Source organism: Schistocerca gregaria, chromosome 1 (assembly GCF_023897955.1).
Source record: "Schistocerca gregaria isolate iqSchGreg1 chromosome 1, iqSchGreg1.2, whole genome shotgun sequence".
Taxonomy (NCBI): domain Eukaryota; kingdom Metazoa; phylum Arthropoda; class Insecta; order Orthoptera; family Acrididae; genus Schistocerca; species Schistocerca gregaria.
Genome location: NC_064920.1, coordinates 878,961,155 through 878,986,331, shown reverse-complemented (window position 1 = coordinate 878,986,331; position 25,177 = coordinate 878,961,155). Strand labels below are relative to the sequence as shown.

The following is a 25,177-nucleotide window of genomic DNA, read 5'->3' as shown; positions in this document are numbered from 1 at the left end:
GTACAAGTGGACATGGTTTTCTTGTGATTCTGTTGTCTCGATCTTGTTGTTATTCATTAGGTCCTTTGTTGGTCATGTCCGTCCTCTCTCATTGTGTTGTTGTGGGCCACTCCGTGGGTTCCACCGCGCTTTCAGTCACGTCAACCTCGCGACCGTTCCGGTTGCAGTTACAACATTCCCTGTCAATGGAATTCATTACTTCATGAGTATAAAGAGCAAGTTATGTTTCATAAGAATGATATTTTCTGGATCCATGCTGAATATGTGTCAATAAATCATTTTCTTTGAGGTAATTCATGATGTTCGAACAGTATCTCATTTAGTCATGAAGCCACATTTACCAGTCATGGCAAGGTAAACTGCCAAAACATGCACTAGTGGTCTGTTGACAATCTTCGTTGACTTTGTCAGTTAGAACATCATTGTCCATTGAGTGTGAATGTGTGGAGTGGGATAGTGAACCTGCATGCTCATAAGCCTGTTTCTCTTAGGTGGAACACTGAAGATGTACAAGTATCACAGCCTCCTAACAGATTATCTTCCATAGATGCTAGAAGATGTTCCTCTACTGGCTAGGAGCAACCTGTGGTACCAAAATTATGGCTGACAGGCAATAGCACACAAAATAGCACAGCATGTCTTGACAAATTCTTTTCAAATTGTTAGATTGGATGCAGGGGACCTGTACCTTGGCCAGTCCATTCCCCAGATTTGATGTCTGTAGACTTTTTTCTCTGAGGAAAGCTGAAAGATGCTGTCTGCATGTAAATACTAACTACACCTGATGATAAGGAATTATGTATTACTGCAGCCTGCTCTGACATGTCCTCTAAAATGCTAGCACATGTGCAGCAGTTGTTCCATACCAAACTGAAAGCCTGTATTGCTGCTGCCAGCAGTCATTTTAAATGCAACCTGTGATGATCATCAATGGTCTTTTTACTGATCAGAATCCATGTAACTAGTGTTTGCACTTGTGTTGTTCTTTAGTGTTTGATATCATACGTATTGTACAAGTGTTGTTGGAGTGGGAACCTTACAAAATACTATATCCTGTAAATAACTGCATTGGAACACTGCAACAAAAACACTGACATTCTAATTTACTCTACTGTTAGTTTGTTTGTGTCAATAGGTATAGTTCCCTTTAAAAGAGAGCATGTTTGCACAAGAAGTACCCTTTCTACGTATTATTAAAATCTTTTGATTGACTAAAAACGCGAGCCCTGACTATGAAGCCATTCTGTGAAAACCACTCATCAATAGCACATCCTATTTCCCAGCATTTGCCATTATCATACATCTACACTGACAGATTTGGAATTGAATTCCCTAAATCTAAACCTTTTGCAAAATATTTTGTGTGCAGGTATTTGTGTGTATACAATGTGCTTTTTATGTAGATAGAAACTACCAGGCAACTCCATGCTCTTGCAGATAAATGGAAAAAGCACCATGAAAATTAACAGTTCAGGAAAGAGAAATAGGTGGTATAGCTATCAACTACAAATCACCAGTTTAATATACAGGAATGACATATGCTCAGACTCCTCCATTCCAACTAGAAGTCCTTCAGAGTGCCCATTTCCCCATAACTATTGTTGCATTCCACTTTTTGGTACAATATTTTCTGTAAAACTGCATGACCATAATGTACTATCAAAAAAATAACTACGCTCAATCATTCCTTAGGTCAACACATTGCAATAGTTTTGTAAATATAAAGCAGACAGAGCTGAGTTTTCTGTTAAGTTATCCACATGCTGGTGCTGCCTCTATTTGTTATGCATGTGGATGCCTAAGGATATTATTTATTGTTTGAAATGTACTTCTGCTACTTGCAATTTATTTTTATTGGTCTGCAAGCTAATTGTGTAAGAGAAGTTATTTGTGCAAGACAAACTGTTTGCTGTGAATTAGTTGTAAGACAATTATAGTATTCTCCTTGTTGTGTCTAGTAAGGATGTGTTTCAGCCTTTTAACAGTATACTTGTACCATTGACAAACATCACAGGTTTTGAAGTGTTTTCCAATTTCTTAGATAAATTACTTATGTAGGTCAAGAACAGAAGAGGGCAAAATACTGAGCTTTGTTGAAGACCATATTTTATGGTCCCTAATTAGTTTCATTATTAAAATTTTAGGATTATACCTTGGTGAGATAAAAATAGTGTAATTTTTCTTGTTTGGTGCTATCAGAAATTATATTTTGAAATTATCTGTTGTTTTATTTGTAACAGATACTGTCAGTTGTTCTGACATGCAAATATTTCATCAGATAACATTGTGCCTATAGCATGTTAGGATGTGTTTGCTACTGAAACTAGACATTTGTCAGATGGAATAAGTGGCTAGACTTGTAGTTGGCTCTAAGCTGACTTCAACACTTTGAAGACTGGGCAGCTAGGGTGTAGTTCAACCAGCTGATACTGTGCTTTTTCATAGTCTTTCCGAATTTTGTATAGCAAGTTCTACCGCACGGAACTTAAATCAGTTTACTGCATTTGATAAGGAGCCCTTTTCTGTAAAGAAACATAGACGTCACTGATCATTTTTTATATTGAAATGAAAATTTGTTGCTTTCACAACAACAACCTTTTTTTCCATTTTTCATTTCCTAAAGGGAAAGGGAGAATTAGAAGTTACTACTACAGAAAATAAAACTGTTTGAAAATGTAACCTTTTATTGTTTATTGCTAATCCATTTAGTGAAATGTCTTCCACAGAGTCTGTTTACATGTGAAATAATTATCAAATTGCGTGAAATATTCATCAGATCCACAGCCAATTCAGTAATGAATTTCTTGCAAGTGAGTCTCAACATATTATATAAAACATATGAATTTACAATCATCATGATGAAAACGTGAAAAAAGCTCTCTTTTAACTGGTTTCTGTGGTTCACACCACCCATGTGTTTATTATAATACAAAAAACAGGGCGTTTGGACATTCCCATTATAAACTTCTAGGACTTGCAGAAGGGAGTGTCGGGTGGTGGATAAATAATCAAATGGTCGATTACTTTAGTCAATGTCATTAGGAAAAGACACTCAAATTGTCTGTATGTGCCATTTTTTCTGTTTTCCGTCATTCCTTACTTGCTTTTAAATTTGTGGATTGTCTGTGTGTATCCTTTTCTCTGTTTTCCATCGTTCCTTAGTTGCTTCAAAATTTGTGGAGATATGTTCCATCTGTGCAACTAATTGAAGGCAATCTGTTTATTATCATATGCATTTTTCTTCTTTTATTCGTGAAGCATCATCAGTGGTGATTTCCAGCATTGTTAGCCTATTTGCGTGGTCCTGGAGGTGTGTTCATTAGTCTCCATGCTCCAGTTGGCTGATTTCCAGTCTTCTTTCATCAACATTAGATTCAACACATTGCATACATCACTTGAACTTTACATTTGTGTTCAGTATGAGTGTGTTTTCAGCGTGTAGTATTGCCAGCTGCCACTGCGTGTTTATCTCTTGTGCTGTATGTGTGGTTTGATATATTCATTTGTTGTGTGTGTGTGTGTGGGGGGGGGGGGGGGGAATATTTTGTTGTGTGTAAATGTATCTTTCTTTGTGAGAGTGAGATTTTTTAAAAATTATTAATTTGTTATTGTTTATGTGACTAACATGATCAGATAATTATTTTGTATTTGCATTTGGTCATTGGGTCCCTTCCTTTTCATTGCAAATGGCTCTTTGTATGTCAAAGGAGCAGGTATATACCAGCTAGGGCGCCAAGAATGTAAATCAGTGTATCTAGGCATAACAGGTAGGACCTTCAAAACTAGATATAAAGAAAATATGAGAAGTTGGAAACGTGAAAATAACCATTCTTCCTTTGTCAAACACCTGACAAAACCTGGGCCTGAATCATCCAACATGGAACTTGACATGACAGTTATTAGAGGGAATAATCACAACAAAAAGTTCCTGCATTGCAAGAAAACTTTCACATAGATATAGGCATTATGATGTAAAAGTAAGTACTCATTGACCAAATCCATATAAACAATAACTCTCTCTCTCTCTCTCTCTCTCTCTCTCTCTCTCACACACACACACACACACACACACACACACACACACACACACACAACAAATGAAAATATCAAACCATGCACATGACGCAAACGAAAGATGACAGATAAACACACAGCAATAGTTGGCAATACGACACACTGAAAATACACTCATGTTGAACACAAAATGTAAAGTGCAAGTGATGTCTGCAATGTGTTGAATAAAATGTGAATGAAAGAACACAGAAATCAGCCAACTGGAGCATGGAAACTAATGAACACTTCTCCAGGACAACACAAATGGGCTAACAACACTGGAAATCACCACTGAAGATGCTTCACAAATAAAAGAAGTGAAACATGTATGATAATAAACAAACTGCCTTCAGTTAGTTGCCTAGATGGTACATATCTCCACAAATGCTTGCATGTGTTTTACACTTACCTTCAACATTTACAAGAGCCTGAAAAATATTTTTGCAGTCAGCCAGAACGTAATGGAGAACATACTGGCAATAATTTCCAGGCTTCAAAACCACATTATTCTTTTGTTCACTAAAACAAAATGTTCCTAATGGCTATTTATTCAGTGGGCTAAGGAACTAAAAGAGTAAATAAAAGTTTGGAGTTTTAACCAATTAATATATTCTGTAAAAGTTCACATGCACAAAATATAACAATATCTTTAATGATAATAATAATATCCCTGTTGGAAACAGCATTATTAGCAGTTCAGGTGCAACTTGTGTGGGAAGTTCCAAGTAAAACAGTCTATCACCCTGACTTGTAATCAGCAGAGTCAATTGCTTACCACAAAAATGGAAAATAATCTTGCCACTTGCCACATGGTTTTGTCAACACTGCTGGCAGCACTCGAACAGTTACTTCCGTGAAATTTAACTGATCGTAGATGGTGTACAGTCCTTGTGAGTTCACTTCCTACTTTTACTGAAAATGTTTTTGGTAGCTGCCCAGCTCTGTCATCATTCAAGGCACAGGCACCTGACTGATGCAGACAGACTGATATCTCAGTGTGAAGTGTCTCTTCTCAATGCCTCTTTGGATACATATATATGCTATCTGATAGGACACATCTGCCATTCTGCATTAATCACTTTAAGCACATGCAGCAGCATCTAAATGGCCCCTTTCTTAGACATGTATTAATTAATATATTTGTCATTTAACAATTTACAATCTTCTTAATTATTATATAAAAAGTTCAGTTTGCTTTAGTTACTGAAAAAGTTTAAGCTTGACTGTATTTAAACATTGCTTGCTAGAATTTTTAGAATGAAACCAACAGTAGAAGGTGACCACCGAACTGCCTCTTCCTATTTAAGAGTCCTTGCAACTGCAGTTTCTTACAACACTGTCTTGTAACTTAGTACATCTGTTTCATTCCCAATTTGGTTTTAGTAGATAATTTGAAAGCTAAAAGAAGTAGTTTAATACTGTCACAGATATAAGGATCTACATGTAATTGTGGTTACGTATGAATTTTCATCTTTCCAAGACTGATATTTAGTGCCTTCAGCTTTTCATAAAAAGGCCAATTTCAACCAAAGTATTGTCGTGATCAAGGGAGACTTGTGACATGCTTTTGTATATTCTGACCAAGTTTTAGCTTCCTAGTTTTATTATTCAGTATCAGATATTTTAATTTTTAATTTCATTCTTAAATTATGGTGCAATTCTTTGTATGTTCAATGCAGGCATATTGCGATGACATGGCACTAGTATTAGTGAATTGGGGTAAGCCCAGCATACTTGCTGGTCCCTGTACCTCTTACAGTGATACAGCACTTGTTTCACATCAGGAATGATTTAATAATACTTTGTATAAGAACCCATGTCCAGAGACTTACCGTTTCCATGCTAAATGCTAAATTCATTTGAAAACATGTTTACTGTGTATATATGCAACAGGGTAGTGACTATGGAAAGCGGCAGGGGGGGGGGGGGGGAATGTTATGTTGGATAGGCTGACATCATTTGATGTCTATCCTATCCCTGTGACCTGAATCAAGCATCATTCATATGTCTATGATTGTCAGAGCAATATGGTTGAGTGCATGTTTGCAAAATACACTGACATGACCCTTCAGAATGATGAAGCTTACAGTAATGGAAGAGCTGCTTGTCACTCTTATCAAGATCATTATCCAGAAAATCTGACTCCGTTGCATATCATTTTCACCAAAACTATGCAACAGCTTTGAGAAAGGGTACCCTCTATGTCAGCAGGCATTACTGTGGTGATACAAGGTGACACTGCACACTTGAATTGGAATAGGCTGTACTGGAGTACATTGGAGAGAACCCATCAAGTAAATGAGCATTTTCTTCGGTTACTTGTATAAGTGATCTTATTACAAACATGTTTTCAAATGGCTGTATCATGGAAATGGTTCCTTTCTGGATATGAATTCAGTTTAAAATATTACCTATTCACTACCCTCTAGAAATTTTAGAAGTTTGTACCAGGAATTTCTGAACACCGTGTATAAGCAAATTTCATCTTCTCTATCATTCCTGACTTTGGATGCAGTCATTTCATGTTTTGTTATCAAAAGAAATACGTTTCTAGTGTTTCTCTACTTCACAAAACAGCAAATGTTGTCATTAGTAGAACTATTTTTTCCAGCTTCTGGGCAATTAGGTCTTTAGCTAGCTCTTTTCTGTTTTTCAGTACTATAACTGTAAGACCACCTTGCAAGTAAATACAAAGCTTGTACCAGACAACAGCTGAAGCCTTTTTTACTGTATATGATCTTGCGAGGCAAGACACATGGCAACCTGGGGATCATGAATGCCACAAAGATAACAACACAAATATTGTCTGCACACCCTTCCTGCCAGCACTAGTGACAGATGCTACTGTATATTTTTTCTGGCTTCAATCTGATGTGTGGAAGTTAATCCTGCACTGCTGAGCACATGCTCATGATATTCCATGCTTGGTTGGATAAAAAACGACGTTTCTACTGATTGTATTTTAGCCCTTTTTAAAGTAGCAGAAAATATTTTGATGTATTTTAAATGCTCTTTTAGTGTATCCTCTGTAGCTAAGATGTGACCAGAATTGTTAATGCATTGTTGATCCATTTGAATCAGTTGCTAAAGATATCTTTGTAAAATAGGCAGTCCATTTGCAGCACCAAAAGGCCCAATGACATTTGTAGAGATTGAAATGGTGTATTAACTGGTACAGCTTGTTGAGTCTGCCCTTCAGGCGCAGTTGGAGGAAGCAAGGAAGGAACTGATAAGGATCAAGGGAAATAGGGGGGAGGAGGGTGGTTGGGAACTGGCAGCTGGTAGGAGGATAGGAAGAAAGAGAACGCGATCTGATAGTTTTATCATCAACACCAAAAACAGGTATCTGCCACTGCCAGAGTTAAGTGGAGAAGAGCCTCAGGTAGAACGAGGAGCAGGAAATGTGCAGCACACTTCAACCGAGGCCAAGAAGCCTAGGAATGTACAAAGTGTTAGGAAGAAGAAAGTGCTGCTGGTAGGTAGTAGCCATGGGCGAGGTGTAGGCCCTCAGTTACAGGAAAGTTTAGGGGCAGCGTACCAGGCCACCAGTATCTTCAAACCAAATGCAGGGCTAAGTCATGTGATAGAGGACCTAGGGTCTTTATGTAAGGATTTTACAAAAGAGGACCATGTAGTGATAGTGGGTGGGGCAGGAAACAGTTTGGACAGGGATGGGGCATATGAAATAGGTGGTGACCTGGACAAGATAGCTTCCCTGACTCATGGCACCAATGTACACTTTGTTGAGCTGTTCCGGCGTCATGATCAGCCACGCCTTGATGGAGCTGTGAGGCGAATCAATGTGGGGCTGGGGATGGCTCTGAGGACGGCCAACTTTGCTCATGTTTCTCTGGTGCCCGTCGGGACTATCAACAGATGGGGTTTCACTAGGCATGGCCTACACCTAAACAGGACTGGGAAGGGAAGATTGGTACAGCTGATTCATGAAAGTATAGGGGGTGGATCTCGGGCCACACATGGTCAAATACCTGTTGTCATAGGTAGGAAAAGTAGGTCTTTTTTAGGATAAATCCAGACAACAGGTTCCCCTGCCTAAAGAGTATCTCTAGCAGTTCAAAAAATACTGAAACAATCACTCAAAAGACAGATTATAACACTTCAAAAATCACACATACCAGATGTCACAAAGAAAAACAAACCATCGGAAAGAGTAACATGGGGCATTTCACAGACTTAACAATCCTCCATCAAAACATGCAATCAATAAAAAATAAAATACAAGCATTAGAAGTTGAGCTCCAATCTTTGAACTGCACAGTAGTTTGTATTACTGAGCACTGGTGTAGAGACACAGAAATCCAACATGTAGTATTATCATTGTATGAAAGGGCAAACTCTTACTGCAGAACTACTTCAAGGGGTGGAGGATCATGCATTTATATCAGAAAAGGAACACAGTTCAAATCTAGACATGACCTCAGTACAGTAAGTGAAGACAAACACATTGAAATATCAGCTATTGAATTATCAGGGCTCGATATCACCAAGAAATTAATCATTTTGTGTGTGTATAGATCTCCCAGTGGTAGTGTGGACACTTTTTTCAATAAATTAACAGAAGTTCTAGATAAAGTCTCAAGTACAAAGGTCAACATAATTCTGTGTGGGGACATAAACATCAACACTAATATCATAAATGAATCCAGCAGCACCTTCATGAATATCCTTCAAAGTTTTGGCATGTCCCTATTGGTCAATAGTGCAACAAGGGTTACTACAATGACTGCATCAGTAATTGACCATGTGGCCACAAATATAGACAGGGAAAAATGTGATGTAGCTGTAAAAGATCTCGGACTATCAGACCATCTCTGTCAAATAACAACAGTAAAATCAGGCATCGAATCATTCCCTAAACTACAAGCCTATAAACGACATCTATCAGAAATCAAAATAAAAGATTTTTCAAAAGAACTAGAAAAACAAAGCTGGGATGAAGTGTATAAGGAAACCAATGTGAATATGAAATTCTCCAAATTCTCCACATTGTTTAAATTGAACTTTGAAACAGCATTTCCAAAAGTATGCATGACTGTATCAACATCTCACAAAAACAGATGGATAACAGCAGGTATTAAGAAGTCCTCCCAAACACTTAAACACCTCAGTTCCATGAAAAAGATTCACAATGATCCAGAATTCTTAAATTTCTATCATAGATACAAAAAGATTTATAGGAAGGTGCTGACTGCTGCAAAAAAGTCATTTAATGACAAAATAATATATAATGCAGAGAATAAAAGCAAAGCAGTCTGGGATGTTATAAAAAAGGAAACGGGGAGAGGCAAACAAACGCAGAATAACATACTGCTAAGGGAGGGGGATAAGGTAATAAATGAACCACAACACTTAGCAAACTATGTAAACGAGCATTTTTCAAGTATTGCAGAGAAGTTACAGCAAAAATTCCCCAAAACAAATATAACACCTGCAAAAATTGTTGCACTAGATACAATGATGTTACTTCCAACCACAGAGAATGAAGTCAATAAAACTGTTCAAAAGCTAAAAAATAAAAAGTCAGAAGGCTTAGATGATGTACCAATGTGTGTACTGAAACAATGCATAGGGATTATACAAGGCCCATTAACAAATATAATAAATTAATCCTTCACATCAGGGACATTTCCAGAGCAGCTAAAACAGGCAAGAGTTGTACCTTTGCTTAAGAAAGGTAATGCAGAAGACATAGAAAATTACCGGCCCATTTCCCTGCTGTCAGCATTCTCAAAAATAATAGAAGCAATTATGAAAGACAGATTAATGAATTATCTGAATAAATACAATCTTTTAAGCAAATCACAGTTTGGTTTTCGAAGTGGCAAAAATACAGAGTCAGCCATAGTAGAATTCACAAAAGTTGTACTCTTGATAAAGTTGTGCTCTTGATAAAGATGAGTGTGTGACAGGCATATTTTTGGATCTTTCTAAGGCTTTTGATACAGTCGACCACAAGATTCTATTAAATAAATTAGAAGCATTAGGAATAAGAGGGGTAGCTAATGACTGGTTTCGATCATACCTAACAGATAGGGTACAAAGAGTAGAGATAACACATACTTCAAATAGATCTAAACATTTAGTAAAATACTTATCGGAACCAAAACATATTAATATAGGGGTTCCACAAGGTAGCATATTAGGACCAATACTATTCCTGATATACATCAATGACTTTCCCAGTAGTGTTACTCATGGTGAGAAAATTCTCTTCGCTGATGACAGCAATATTATAGTCACTGAGAGAACAAGAGAACTCCTTACCGAGAAAGCAAATGAAACTCTCAAGGAAGTTTACAATTGGTCAATAAGCAACAAATTGACATTAAACATAAAGAAAACTAATGCCATGAACTTCAGTTTGAAGAGGAAAAATGACAATGTTAAATTAAATGTAGATGGCACCTCTATAGACTGTGTAACAAATGCAAAATTTCTAGGAATGAATATTGACTCTCAGCTGAAGTGGTGCGAACACACAAAGGTACTTGCAAACAGAATGTCATCAGCATGTTATGCCCTTAGAATTCTATCATCTGTGTGTAACATGCAGTGTCTTTTAGTTACATATTATTCATATGTACACTCAATTCTTAGCTATGGCATTCTTTTTTGGGGAACAAATCCACAAAATATGAACACAATTTTCAAACTCCAGAAAAGAGCCATAAGAATAATAACCAGAAATAGTAGTCGAGCTCATTGTAAAGATCTGTTCAGAACACTGGGAATTTTAACTGCTCCATGTGAACACATTTACCAGTCAGTTGTACACATCAAAAGTAACATTGGCAATTACTGCACAAACAGCTCTGTCCATGACCATGCATCAAGAGATAGACTCAACTTACATTTACCAAGAAAAAATAAACATAAAACTCAAAACAGCATTTTCTACCAAGGAATAAAACTGTACAATAAATTACCAAAAGAGATTAAAGAAATTTCAAAAATACACTTATTTAAGAAGGCAGCTAAAAAGTACCTGTTATGCAATACATTTTATACATTGAAGGATTACTTAGATAAAGCAGAGTAGGGGTTTGATAAAAAAATGTTATACAAACAAATAATAATAATAATAATAATGATGATTATAAAACATCCAATATTCCACATAACACCTTCACTTTATTATTTTTCTTCTTTTTTCCTTTCTAGAGACACTCTCCCCTCAAGCTATGCATAGCACAATACTAACACCTCTTCCTCTTTCTGAGCTCAACATCTCACTCATTATGAAGGGATGCTGACTCAGTTTTTCAGGATAGCAAATGGGAACTTGCAGTACAGAAAATGGCCCAAGGATCACCTGTGTGTGTGTGTGTGTGTGTGTGTGTGTGTGTAGTGAGTGAAGTGTTATGAAACAATGTGTGTATAGTGTGTGCAGTGACTGATAGTGAAATATGAGTGAATAGTGTGGCATTACATTATTTAATGAGTTATTTGTAAATAAATTATTGTATACCAGGAGTAAAATCTAATGATTATCTCTAACTAGAAGTCTGTAAATATATGTGTATACGAATTAGCTTATTGTAAATTGATCTAAGCTTGTAAATATTTTGACATGTCCTATATCCTTGTAAAAAGAGATCTACAGATGAATAAAACTACTACTACTACTACTACAACATCAAGATACATCAAGGACATTTCTGTTAATGTCTTATTGAAGCATTATATGAGGCAATTTGCCTGTAGATTTTCATCCTGGGGGTGATGCCACAGCATGAAATTACCTCTGATACTAATCTCGACTGGAAATCTATTCCATGCTCAGAGATTGTCTCATAGTGTGCTCCATCAATGCTCACTTATCAACTTCAGAAACCCCCCCAGGACGTCAATTACTGTTTGGTGGAATGGTGCTGTTGCAGGCAGATTTGATATCAGATGCTTCAGAGGTAACTGGAGCACATGCTTCTGCCAATGGCTGTCCTTATAGTAACTCACAGACAGACTGAAATACACAATTGTCCAACCTCTTCATAAGAAAGAGGAGAAGAGTGACTTAAATAATTATGGACCAATCTCATTGCTGACTTGATTCTCTAAAATATTCGAAAAAGTTATGTATTCAAGAGTAGTCTCACATTTAAGTAAAAATAATTTACTCAGCATTTCACAGTTCAGGTTCTGGAAGGGTTACTCAACCGATAGTGCTATTTACACATTTACCCATCAAATAGTACAAGCCCTAAATAACAAATTATTGCCAGTTGGTATTTTTTGTGATCTCTCCAAGGCATTTGACTGTGTGGATCATGTATCACTCTTAGAAAAACTCAGGTTTTATGGAATTGAAGGCTATACGCACAGCTGATTTGAATCATACTTAATGAAAAGAAAGCAAAAAGTTGTGCTAACAGCACAAATAATGTTGGGAGGGTGGTAAATTCTAGTGAATGGGGAGTTATCACAAATGGAGTCCCACAGTGTTCAATTTTACGCCATCTGCTGTTCCTTATTCATGTGAATGACCTCCCACTTAATGTTCAGCAAGTGGAACTAGTACTTTTTGCAGATGACACGAGTGTTATAATAAATCCCATTCCAAAAAAAGCAACTGAAGATATTATTAAGGATGTCTTTCAAAGAATTATTAAGTGGTTCTCGGAAAATGGACTCTCACTTAATTTTGAAAAAACTCACTATACCCAGTTCTGTGCACCCATTGTCATACCGACAATTGGTGTAGCATAGTAACAGGGCTCAGTAGATTTCTCCAAATTTTTGTGTGTTCACACTGATGACAACTTGAACTGGAAGAAGCATATTACTGAGCTTCTTTCACCCTTCATATAATTGCTAGTCTTGGTAATAAACAGATCAGCCTCCTAACTTACTTTGCATATTTCCACTCAATAATGTCTTATGGAATAGTTTTCTGGGGTGACTCACCACTCATACATAAAGTATTGATTGCACAAAAGAGAGCAGTGAGGATAGTTAGTGGCATTCACCCAAGGACGTCATGTAGGCACCTTTTCAAGGAGTTAGGTATTTTAACTACACCATCAGAGCACATATGTTCACTAATGAAATTTGTTACAAATAATCCATCTCAATTCACGAAGAACAGTGATGTTCAAACGTACAACACTAGAGGGAAAAGTGACCTTTCCTATACATTACTGAAGCTGTCAGTTGCTCAAAAAGGAGTACATTATTCGGTAACAAAAATCTTTGATCATTTGCCCAACAACATAAAGTGTCTGGCAGGTAGCAGATCAACTTTTAAATCTAGCTTAAAATCATTTCTTTTGGACAACTCCTTCTACTCCATGGATGAGTTTCTGTTTCAGAAATCGTAAAAAAAAAAAAGGAAAAAATAAATAAATTGTACCTCTAAATGTAGTTGCATGTGTAGAACTAAACATTTCAGTAATATTAATATTAGCACTATTCATGCGTGTGTATATATATCTTATAATCTGACTTGTCCAACATCATTTCGATAAAATAATTGGGAAAATGATCCACGAGACATGACTTAATTAAAACTAAAACTTAACTAAAGTCACATATTGTCTAATGGACTAATAGAGTCCTGGCCATTGATGCCTGGGTGTGATTCTGTCTTGAGTATTCACAAATCCCAGGTGACCAGGTGTTGAAGCATCATGGAAATACTTCAGGATAGCTATGATGACGAGCAACCATTTCCACACAATTATATCATAGTTTAGTTATAAAATACTCAATTAATTAATTGGAATTCTTCTTTGGTGGGTCATTTTTCAAGGCTTCTATGGTATTTAGCAGTGCTGTATCTTCCTTCTGTTCAGAAGCAATGTTATGTAATCTAGCTATGTTCCATCAAAGGAATCCTTGAAAGGCAATATGCTTTCTTGTGTTTGTATCACCACTGTGACATCATATTCCTGAAGCCTTAGTGCCCACCTTGCCAGTCGACCCAACAAATCCTTCAGGCTATTCAGCCAGTATAGAAAATAATGGTTCATCAGAACAATGAAAGATTTGCCAAACAAATATGGCCAGAACTTGTTGATAGCCCAAACACCTGCAAGGCACACTTTCTCGGTTATACAGGAGTTCACCTCTGAACTGGAGTGTACTTTGGAAGCATGAGTTATCACCCTTTTCAGTACCTTCCTGAATTTGCACTAGAATTGCATCAGTTCCATAACAGCATGAAGGCGAAGTTCTCTCTCAGTATTCTTGTCATCCAATGATAGGACTAAAGAAGAGATTAGCACCTCCCTAAGGACAAGGAAAGATCTTTCTTGTACAACATTCCAGGAAAATAAGTCCCTCCCTGCATTAGTTCTTGCAAGTGGTGTGGCTCGGTACAACAATTCCCTTATGAATCTTTGCACATCATATTTGTGCTGAAGAGTTGTAATATCAGTGACTGCTCTAATTTTTCCTCAACTGCAGTACATTCTACTGCTATCCACTAATAGTGTGAGCACATTCTGAGAAAATTTCTCACATCACGAATGTGCTGAAGAGTGAGAATACTTGTGTTTACTTGTGTTTTTCCCTTGATTGAGGTACACTGCATTGCCATTCACTAGATGTTGAGAGGGTACATCTATATAAGAATGACTACTCAAAACTTTGAAAAGAGACGTTGTCACACGTACACGTCCTTTCTGTGATGTGAGAGACACGTGGCTGGGCTGGCACACATTTTGACAGCCAGGAGGGAATGTCAGCCAGCTGAGCTGGGCACAGAGGAGTTGCATGAGTTTTGCGGTCTCATCAATAGATGGCAGCATACTTTGAGCCTCAGGGATTGCCAGACATGGTGAGTATGAGAATTACCAAGAATGGCTAGCAGGTAAACTAATGTTCTGGAAACGTGATTGGGAAAACCCAGGTGTCCTGGCCACTGGTGAGAGACATAGGGGGGAAACTACTGCACTAAGTTATCAGCATGAATATTAAATAAGAATAAGTTATTCAATGTTAAATGCTTTGTGTATAAAATGAACTTTTTGACAATGACTTAAGTGATTATAAAATACAAAGTGTCTACAGATAAGTCTAATTGAGCACCATCAGAATTTTATAGTAGATTTCTTAGTAACATCACCTACTTTAAATTACCAGCTCAAATGTACATCCTATGCATAAAAACGTGAATTTTACCTACATAATAAATTGAAAATTGAAAGTAGGGGCAGCATTTTGAAGTACACATAGACAAGAATGTATGAATATACATTTTTTGTTTAAACAAGTCCAAATTGGAACATCAACAATATTAGCAAAAGAATAGTTTGCTACTCACTGCAAAGATGATGCACTGAATTGCAGACAGGCACAACAAAGAGACTGTTCCATATTTAGCTTTCAGTCAAAGCCTCCTTCAGAAAAGAAAACACACATACACACACATACACATTCACAGAAGCAAGAATACCTGACACCTGACTGCTACCTCCGGCAACTCCAACTGGAATGCAAATGTTATTTGAATGAAAGTAGCAATCTTTAGTGGGGCAGAGAAGGTGGAGAAACAGCACGGCGTGAGTGAAAGGAGGGAAGAGTGCTGTCTGGTGGAGTGTGCAGGGACTACATGGTGACATGACAAGACTACTAGAAGCAGTGTCGGGAGGCTGTAGGGTAGGAAATTGGGGGGGGTGGGGGTGGGGGTAGTGAAAAAGGAGAGGAGCAGGGAAGGGCAAAAGATGTTGGATGCAATGGCAGAGTGGCACACAATGAGGGTGTGGAGAGATGAATAGGGAGGAGGTGATACGACAGAGGGGGTGGAAACTGTAGGTTAGAGGGTTCATGGACAGTAGATTACTATAGGTTGGGATCAGGATAATTTTTGGAGTGAAGACTGTGTTGGAAGGATAACTCCCATGTTTGCAGTTCAGAAAAGCTAGTGAAGGGGCTTCAGCCTAGGGTAACCTTCAACAGCTCTCAGTGGACAAATCAACAGGAGTTTGCATGCCACAAAACAGACTCCAATATGCTGAAATAAATACTACTGCTTACACAATGTCTAACTACAAAAACTAAGCTTTCTCTTTGATGATAATGGAAATAAAGAATAAAAAAGAACAGTGAGACCATAAATCTCTTAATGTAAGTGGTATCTTCCTGGCTGTAACATAAACCACAACAAAGTAGACATTTGGATTTCGAGCTTCAGGTTTAATTTTCTCAGGACTTCAGTTATTTAGTTTCAAAGTATAGATGTAGATTCCTTTCAATTAATTTGAGTATCTTTTCTATGAGAATGCTTTTTTAGTTCAACTTAGACTTTGAAACAGGCTACACAGCTCAACTAGGGAAATTCAGCTATACGGAGCTTCTACCATACTCTCTCCTTTTGCACTGACAGACAATGCAAAAATAAAATGTGGTCAAACTTTTAACTCCAGACATAAGATACAATAGGTCATGGTTTGCTCCTCTTTTGGAGACTGGAAATTTACCATTAAAGCATTTTCTGAAATAGTGACAAACCTAACCCAGCTCCAGCAGTGCTGTTGACAAACTGCTGAGACACAAATTATTTCTGAAGATAAACTTAATGGACACATATCTACAGCTCCAATTAGATGTTGTAGTAGTAGTAGTAGTAGTAGTAGTAGTAGTAGTTTTATTCATCCGTAGATCTCTTTTTACAAGCATATAGGACATGTCAAAATATTTACAAGCTTAGATCAATTTACAATAAGCTAATTCGTATACACATATATTTACAGACTTCTAGTTAGAGACAATCATTAGATTTTACTCCAGGTATACAATAATTTATTTACAAATAACTCATTAAATAATGTAATGCCACACTATTCACTCATATTTCACTATCAGTCACTGCACACACTATACACACATTGTTTCATAACACTTCACTCACTACATACACCACACACACACACAAACACACACACACACACACACACACACACAGGTGATCCTTGGGCCATTTTCTGTACTGCAAGTTCCCATTTGCTATCCTGAAAAACTGAGTCAGCATCCCTTCATAATGAGTGAGATGTTGAGCTCAGAAAGAGGAAGAGGTGTTAGTATTGTGCTATGCATAGCTTGAGGGGAGAGTGTCTCTAGAAAGGAAAAAAGAAGAAAAATAATAAAGTGAAGGTGTTATGTGGAATATTGGATGTTTTATAATCATCATTATTATTATTATTATTTGTTTGTATAACATTTTTTTATCAAACCCCTACTCTGCTTTATCTAAGTAATCCTTCAATGTATAAAATGTATTGCATAACAGGTACTTTTTAGCTGCCTTCTTAAATAAGTGTATTTTTGAAATTTCTTTAATCTCTTTTGATAATTTATTGTACAGTTTTATTCCTTGGTAGAAAATGCTGTTTTGAGTTTTATGTTTATTTTTTCTTGGTAAATGTAAGTTGAGTCTATCTCTTGTTGCATGGTCATGGACAGAGCTGTTTGTGCAGTAATTGCCAATGTTACTTTTGATGTGTACAACTGACTGGTAAATGTGTTCACATGGAGCAGTTAAAATTCCCAGTGTTCTGAACAGATCTTTACAATGAGCTCGACTACTATTTCTGGTTATTATTCTTATGGCTCTTTTCTGGAGTTTGAAAATTGTGTTCATATTTTGTGGATTTGTTCCCCAAAAAAGAATGCCATAGCTAAGAATTGAGTGTACATATGAATAATATGTAACTAAAAGACACTGCATGTTACACACAGATGATAGAATTCTAAGGGCATAACATGCTGATGACATTCTGTTTGCAAGTACCTTTGTGTGTTCGCACCACTTCAGCTGAGAGTCAATATTCATTCCTAGAAATTTTGCATTTGTTACACAGTCTATAGAGGTGCCATCTACATTTAATTTAACATTGTCATTTTTCCTCTTCAAACTGAAGTTCATGGCATTAGTTTTCTTTATGTTTAATGTCAATTTGTTGCTTATTGACCAATTGTAAACTTCCTTGAGAGTTTCATTTGCTTTCTCGGTAAGGAGTTCTCTTGTTCTCTCAGTGACTATAATATTGCTGTCATCAGCGAAGAGAATTTTCTCACCATGAGTAACACTACTGGGAAAGTCATTGATGTATATCAGGAATAGTATTGGTCCTAATATGCTACCTTGTGGAACCCCTATATTAATATGTTTTGGTTCCGATAAGTATTTTACTAAATGTTTAGATCTATTTGAAGTATGTGTTATCTCTACTCTTTGTACCCTATCTGTTAGGTATGATCGAAACCAGTCATTAGCTACCCCTCTTATTCCTAATGCTTCTAATTTATTTAATAGAATCTTGTGGTCGACTGTATCAAAAGCCTTAGAAAGATCCAAAAATATGCCTGTCACACACTCATCTTTATCAAGAGCACAACTTTATCAAGAGTACAACTTTTGTGAATTCTACTATGGCTGACTCTGTATTTTTGCCACTTCGAAAACCAAACTGTGATTTGCTTAAAAGATTGTATTTATTCAGATAATTCATTAATCTGTCTTTCATAATTGCTTCTATTATTTTTGAGAATGCTGACAGCAGGGAAATGGGCCGGTAATTTTCTATGTCTTCTGCATTACCTTTCTTAAGCAAAGGTACAACTCTTGCCTGTTTTAGCTGCTCTGGAAATGTCCCTGATGTGAAGGATTAATTTATTATATTTGTTAATGGGCCTTGTATAATCCCTATGCATTGTTTCAGTACACACATTGGTACATCATCTAAGCCTTCTGACTTTTTATTTTTTAGCTTTTGAACAGTTTTATTGACTTCATTCTCTGTGGTTGGAAGTAACATCATTGTATCTAGTGCAACAATTTTTGCAGGTGTTATATTTGTTTTGGGGAATTTTTGCTGTAACTTCTCTGCAATACTTGAAAAATGCTCGTTTACATAGTTTGCTAAGTGTTGTGGTTCATTTATTACCTTATCCCCCTCCCTTAGCAGTATGTTATTCTGCGTTTGTTTGCCTCTCCCCGTTTCCTTTTTTATAACATCCCAGACTGCTTTGCTTTTATTCTCTGCATTATATATTATTTTGTCATTAAATGACTTTTTTGCAGCAGTCAGCACCTTCCTATAAATCTTTTTGTATCTATGATAGAAATTTAAGAATTCTGGATCATTGTGAATCTTTTTCATGGAACTGAGATGTTTAAGTGTTTGGGAGGACTTCTTAATACCTGCTGTTATCCATCTGTTTTTGTGAGATGTTGATACAGTCATGCATACTTTTGGAAATGCTGTTTCAAAGTTCAATTTAAACAATGTGGAGAATTTGGAGAATTTCATATTCACATTGGTTTCCTTATACACTTCATCCCAGCTTTGTTTTTCTAGTTCTTTTGAAAAATCTTTTATTTTGATTTCTGATAGATGTCGTTTATAGGCTTGTAGTTTAGGGAATGATTCGATGCCTGATTTTACTGTTGTTATTTGACAGAGATGGTCTGATAGTCCGAGATCTTTTACAGCTACATCACATTTTTCCCTGTCTATATTTGTGGCCACATGGTCAATTACTGATGCAGTCATTGTAGTAACCCTTGTTGCACTATTGACCAATAGGGACATGCCAAAACTTTGAAGGATATTCATGAAGGTGCTGCTGGATTCATTTATGATATTAGTGTTGATGTTTATGTCCCCACACAGAATTATGTTGACCTTTGTACTTGAGACTTTATCTAGAACTTCTGTTAATTTATTGAAAAAAGTGTCCACACTACCACTGGGAGATCTATACACACACAAAATGATTAATTTCTTGGTGATATCGAGCCCTGATAATTCAATAGCTGATATTTCAATGTGTTTGTCTTCACTTACTGTACTGAGGTCATGTCTAGATTTGAACTGTGTTCCTTTTCTGATATAAATGCATGATCCTCCACCCCTTGAAGTAGTTCTGCAGTAAGAGTTTGCCCTTTCATACAATGATAATACTGCATGTTGGATTTCTGTGTCTCTACACCAGTGCTCAGTAATACAAACTACTGTGCAGTTCAAAGATTGGAGCTCAACTTCTAATGCTTGTATTTTATTTTTTATTGATTGCATGTTTTGATGGAGGATTGTTAAGTCTGTGAAATGCCCCATGTTACTCTTTCCGATGGTTTGTTTTTCTTTGTGACATCTGGTATGTGTGATTTTTGAAGTGTTATAATCTGTCTTTTGAGTGATTGTTTCAGTATTTTTTGAACTGCTAGAGATACTCTTTAGGCAGGGGAACCTGTTGTCTGGATTTATCCTAAAAAAGACCTACTTTTCCTACCTATGACAACAGGTATTTGACCATGTGTGGCCCGAGATCCACCCCCTATACTTTCATGAATCAGCTGTACCAATCTTCCCTTCCCAGTCCTGTTTAGGTGTAGGCCATGCCTAGTGAAACCCCATCTGTTGATAGTCCCGACGGGCACCAGAGAAACATGAGCAAAGTTGGCCGTCCTCAGAGCCATCCCCAGCCCCACATTGATTCGCCTCACAGCTCCATCAAGGCGTGGCTGATCATGACGCCGGAACAGCTCAACAAAGTGTACATTGGTGCCATGAGTCAGGGAAGCTATCTTGTCCAGGTCACCACCTATTTCATATGCCCCATCCCTGTCCAAACTGTTTCCTGCCCCACCCACTATCACTACATGGTCCTCTTTTGTAAAATCCTTACATAAAGACCCTAGGTCCTCTATCACATGACTTAGCCCTGCATTTGGTTTGAAGATACTGGTGGCCTGGTACGCTGCCCCTAAACTTTCCTGTAACTGAGGGCCTACACCTCGCCCATGGCTACTACCTACCAGCAGCACTTTCTTCTTCCTAACACTTTGTACATTCCTAGGCTTCTTGGCCTCGGTTGAAGTGTGCTGCACATTTCCTGCTCCTCGTTCTACCTGAGGCTCTTCTCCACTTAACTCTGGCAGTGGCAGATACCTGTTTTTGGTGTTGATGATAAAACTATCAGATCGCGTTCTCTTTCTTCCTATCCTCCTACCAGCTGCCAGTTCCCAACCACCCTCCTCCCCCCTATTTCCCTTGATCCTTATCAGTTCCTTCCTTGCTTCCTCCAACTGTGCCTGAAGGGCACAGATTTTCCTTTCCTGCTCCCCAATCAAAATGTTCCTACTGCATACTCTGCAGTTCCAGGAGAGAGCCTCTTCTGTTCTCCCAACATTCTCCCCACTGCATCCCCCCCAGTGAAAATATTTCCTACAAGATTGGCAACAAATCCCTCTACTCACTACCCTATAACAGCTCCCACATTTCTCACTCATGGTCAGTTTCGAAAGAATAGTTAAGTTTAAAGAATGTTTTAAATTTGTCAAGGTCGCGAAATTGTATGTCTGCAAGAAAAAAAAAAAAAAAAAAAAAAAAAAAAAAAAAAAAAAAAAAAACGGCACAAAGATCTTATGTGCGGTGGTTGTTGTTTTTCTACTGATTTAGAGATGCAAAAACAGAAGAATGAATTTGTAATTACTTTGCTTTTAGAGAATTTAAGTTATCAGGCGTGTTTGGTCAGGTTTTTAAACGTTTATAACTCGGAAAATTTAGACCTAGATCGCGTCTATCTAACTAGTAAACAATACGAAATGTGTTAGTTAAATACGATTTAGAAATGTTTAATTACACTTTTATTGCGACAATAGACACTGATGAAACTAGTAGCTGTCTTTTTTAAACGATTTTTGCACTATCAAGAAAACTTGAATAGAATTTGTTGTGTTTATGTCGCAAAATTACGGGTTATGTCGCGATTATCGGGACCTCAGCTAAAGAACAAGTTTTTTCCAAGAACAAGCTCTGCTTGGACGCTAATATTCAGTTGTGTGACAAGAACTGGCACTACAGCAAGTAATAAAAACAAAGAATATTTAAACTTGGCACTATTTCCTCTTAAATAAGTTATTTTAGCGGACGAAGAAAATACCTGTGATCTCACTCGGCGGCCATCTTGGAGAGAGAGACTGGGATACAATATTGTCTGTTGTGACAGTAGAATATTGCACTGCAAAGCAGGGCACTATGTGCTTCAGTGGCTGTTTCTGCTCCATGGTCACAAGCCTGAGATGAGGATGGATGTGCTTTTCCGATTTAAATGAAATGATAATCAGGATGACTATGTGAATCACCTTATCACCAGGATCAAAGTTAGCTTGCACACAAAGCCTGAATGAGCGGAAGAAAGACAAAGTGCGCTATTGCACTAAACACTGGTCAATGAGATACAGCCTGGGACACTTGTTATGGATTGTTATGCGTGTGGGGAAATGAGGACTATGAGAAAAGTTACTGATACTTAGCTTCGGTCTGTATCATATACTTTGTCCCTTGTTGGACATCACATACGAAGTCAAGGATGATGACTCTTCATCAAGAGGACAAAAGTGGGTAGGCATTGTTCATATCCTCCATATGTAGCCCTACTACAGTACCATCCAATGGGGTGAAGTTGACTGCTGGTGTGAAACTGACTTAAAAGTTCAGGAAACAGTCCATGTTAAATAACTAAATGTTTGTGATGAAAATTCTTTTAGTTTAGTTACTGTACTGTTTGAAAATTCTTAATTCATGGCAATGGATAAATGTATAGTATTCCAAACCCCTGTCTGAATACAAGAACTGATTTTTTAATGTTTTTAATGAGCTTAAACTTTTATTTGTGTCACTAACATAAAACATCTCTTGTTTATGCCCTATATAACTCGTGCATTGACCCTTCACAGTGGCAACTCCAGTAGTAACAGATTATAGACACAAACAAAATTTTGCAAATTTTTGTTGGAATTGGCGTTAACCTGATCACCTAAGAAACATGTGGTGAAGTTGACTGAGTGGTTCTCTCATGAACAAACATTCAAGAATGCAACAAGAATGTGACATTATGAATTCAGCAACAAAGTGACACCATGGCTGCAGCAACAGCTGTCTGTAACAGTCTATTGTAGAGTGAAGAAGTGATTGTTGCAGGTGTCTTTATATCAACTTATAAATTTATCACACTGACTGCAGTTCTGTTAGTTGCAACTTACAGTTGATATCATAAGAGCTTCCTCTGTGAAAATGCCCCAGATGTAAAAATTTAAACTGGGTGAACTGAAGAAATATAGGCTGGATGTTTATTACTATATATTACTGTAAAATGGGGTGACGTTGACTGCCAGGTGAAGCTGACTGAAAATTGAAAAATTGATTCCATTTCTTCTAACAAATTTGCCAAACCCAGGGGGAGAATTCTGGATTTGAAGCTATAATGTGAGGGTTTAATGTGCAGTGAAGACGTTTTTGTGTGTATTTCATTGGAGTTTTGTAAAGCAAATTTGTGATCAGATTTTTTGTCCTTAAACTCTCTTTGTATTTTATTCTGAAAATACTATTTAATTATTATGGAAATTTATTTTTCAGTTGCTGATAAAGTTTCCGAACAATTAAAGTTACCCTAGAGTCCTAAAAGATCCACAGTTATCTCATAACAGATAATCAGTCAAATTCACCACTAGGTGGAATGAAGTTGACTAATGCAGTGTTTTTTCCCCCATCTGTTAGAGGAAAAGGTAATAAAGACCATAAATATTGGTACCGTAGATCAACACCCATGCTCTGAAAGAAAAATCATTGTATAAATTTTACTGCTTTCAGAAATATTTAAGTTTAACCCTTTCCACACCAAGGGTGAGCGGCACACAAAATTGCGAACTTTTTTTCCACTCTGATGTTGAGCCTCATTTGACATGATTTTTAATTTCTCTCACATGCTCTATTCTCAAATGTGACTGCACTATGCATCAGTAATTCATAGTATTGCCATCTAAGGAAGCCTGTTTTAATGTAGTGTAGAATTGTAGCAGTTGTGTTATTATATTCAAGTTAGTAGGTGCATAATGGCTAGTTCTGAGGAAGAAATTGTAAAGCCTTTAGCGAAATGTCTAAGAGAAAAAGAGAGTGATGGCAATGATTCATTTGTAAATAGTTTGAGTGAAATGATGATGGGAACAGTCCGTCCTGAAGAGTTCAAAAATTATCACATAGTGAAAAGTTTTGTATTTAATTCTTATGTAAATATATTTGAATGAAAGTGCACTTTTTGTTTGAATGAATGTGCACTGTTGGTCAGTGACCTGGAGTGGGAACAGAGAAGGCAGTAGACGGGAGCCAGACAGGGACTAGCGAAGGTTGAGGACAGGTGGTTTATGAGAATGAAGGGAATGGTATAGGGTGAGTTCCCACAAGCACAATTTAGAAAAACCTTATGATCAACACCCCATTGTATCCAGATCACCCCTGTTAACTTCCCTGAATTTCATAACTGCAAACCTTAACTCACCTACATTCCACGAATGCCTCAACATGCAAATCTGTTGTCAGATACACCTACCAACATGCCCTGTCAAAATGGCCGCATACCAGAAGTCCAGCAGGCTCTCCAGTCCCTCCTTAAATCCTTAGGTTCATCTCAGAACCTCTTCCCTGTGTCTATGTCTCTTCTCTTCACCACCACTCCCTGCATTCCTGCCTTTTACATGCTTCCTCAAGTTCATAAACCAATCCACCCAGAATGCTCTATTGTGGCTGGTTACTATACCTCCACTGAGAGAATCTCTGTGCTTGGTGACTAACAGCTTCAGCCTGTTATCTGGAATCTACCCTCCTATATGAAAGACATGAACCATTTCTCTCACAGAATCTCCTCAGTTCTTGTTCCTTTGCCACACGACACACTGCTCATCACTATCAATGTTTCTAGACACTAAGGCCCAATTGCAACTGTGTCCGATGTAGGAAGCAGTCTAGCTGGGGTGCATATTGGTGGTAAGGTAGAACGAGGAAAGGGGAGGGATAGCATAGCAGGATAGGGATGGGGAAAGATGCTAGTGATGTCTGTGACATGGTACAGGAGGAGGAAAGAGAGAGGAGAGAAATAGAGAAATCTGTTTTTAGCAAACGGAACACAGCATGTTGTTCTCAATAGAGAGACGTCTACAGATGTTAAAGTAACCTCTGGCGTGCAACAGGGGAGTGTTATGGGACCATTGCTTTTCATGGTATATATAAATGACCTAGTAGATAGTGTCAGAAGTTCCATGTGACTTTTCGCGAATGATGCTGTAGTACACCGAGAAGTTACAGCATTAGAAAATTGCAGCAAA

General features: G+C 37.4%; 1 protein-coding gene and 1 long non-coding RNA gene across 3 annotated transcripts in view; one reads left to right on the top strand and one right to left on the bottom strand.

Moving 5' to 3' along the window:
• The window catches only part of LOC126273404 (uncharacterized), a 119,856-nt gene extending 97,280 nt beyond the window's left edge, over nucleotides 1–22,576 (bottom strand). Inside the window, exon 1 of the long non-coding RNA XR_007549322.1 lies at nucleotides 21,961–22,576. This is a non-coding gene — a long non-coding RNA (uncharacterized LOC126273404). The remainder of the gene's footprint in view (nucleotides 1–21,960) is intronic.
• LOC126273387 (serine protease svh-1-like) overlaps nucleotides 1–25,177 on the top strand; it is a 356,722-nt gene that overhangs the window by 267,919 nt on the left and 63,626 nt on the right. The window lies entirely within an intron of this gene.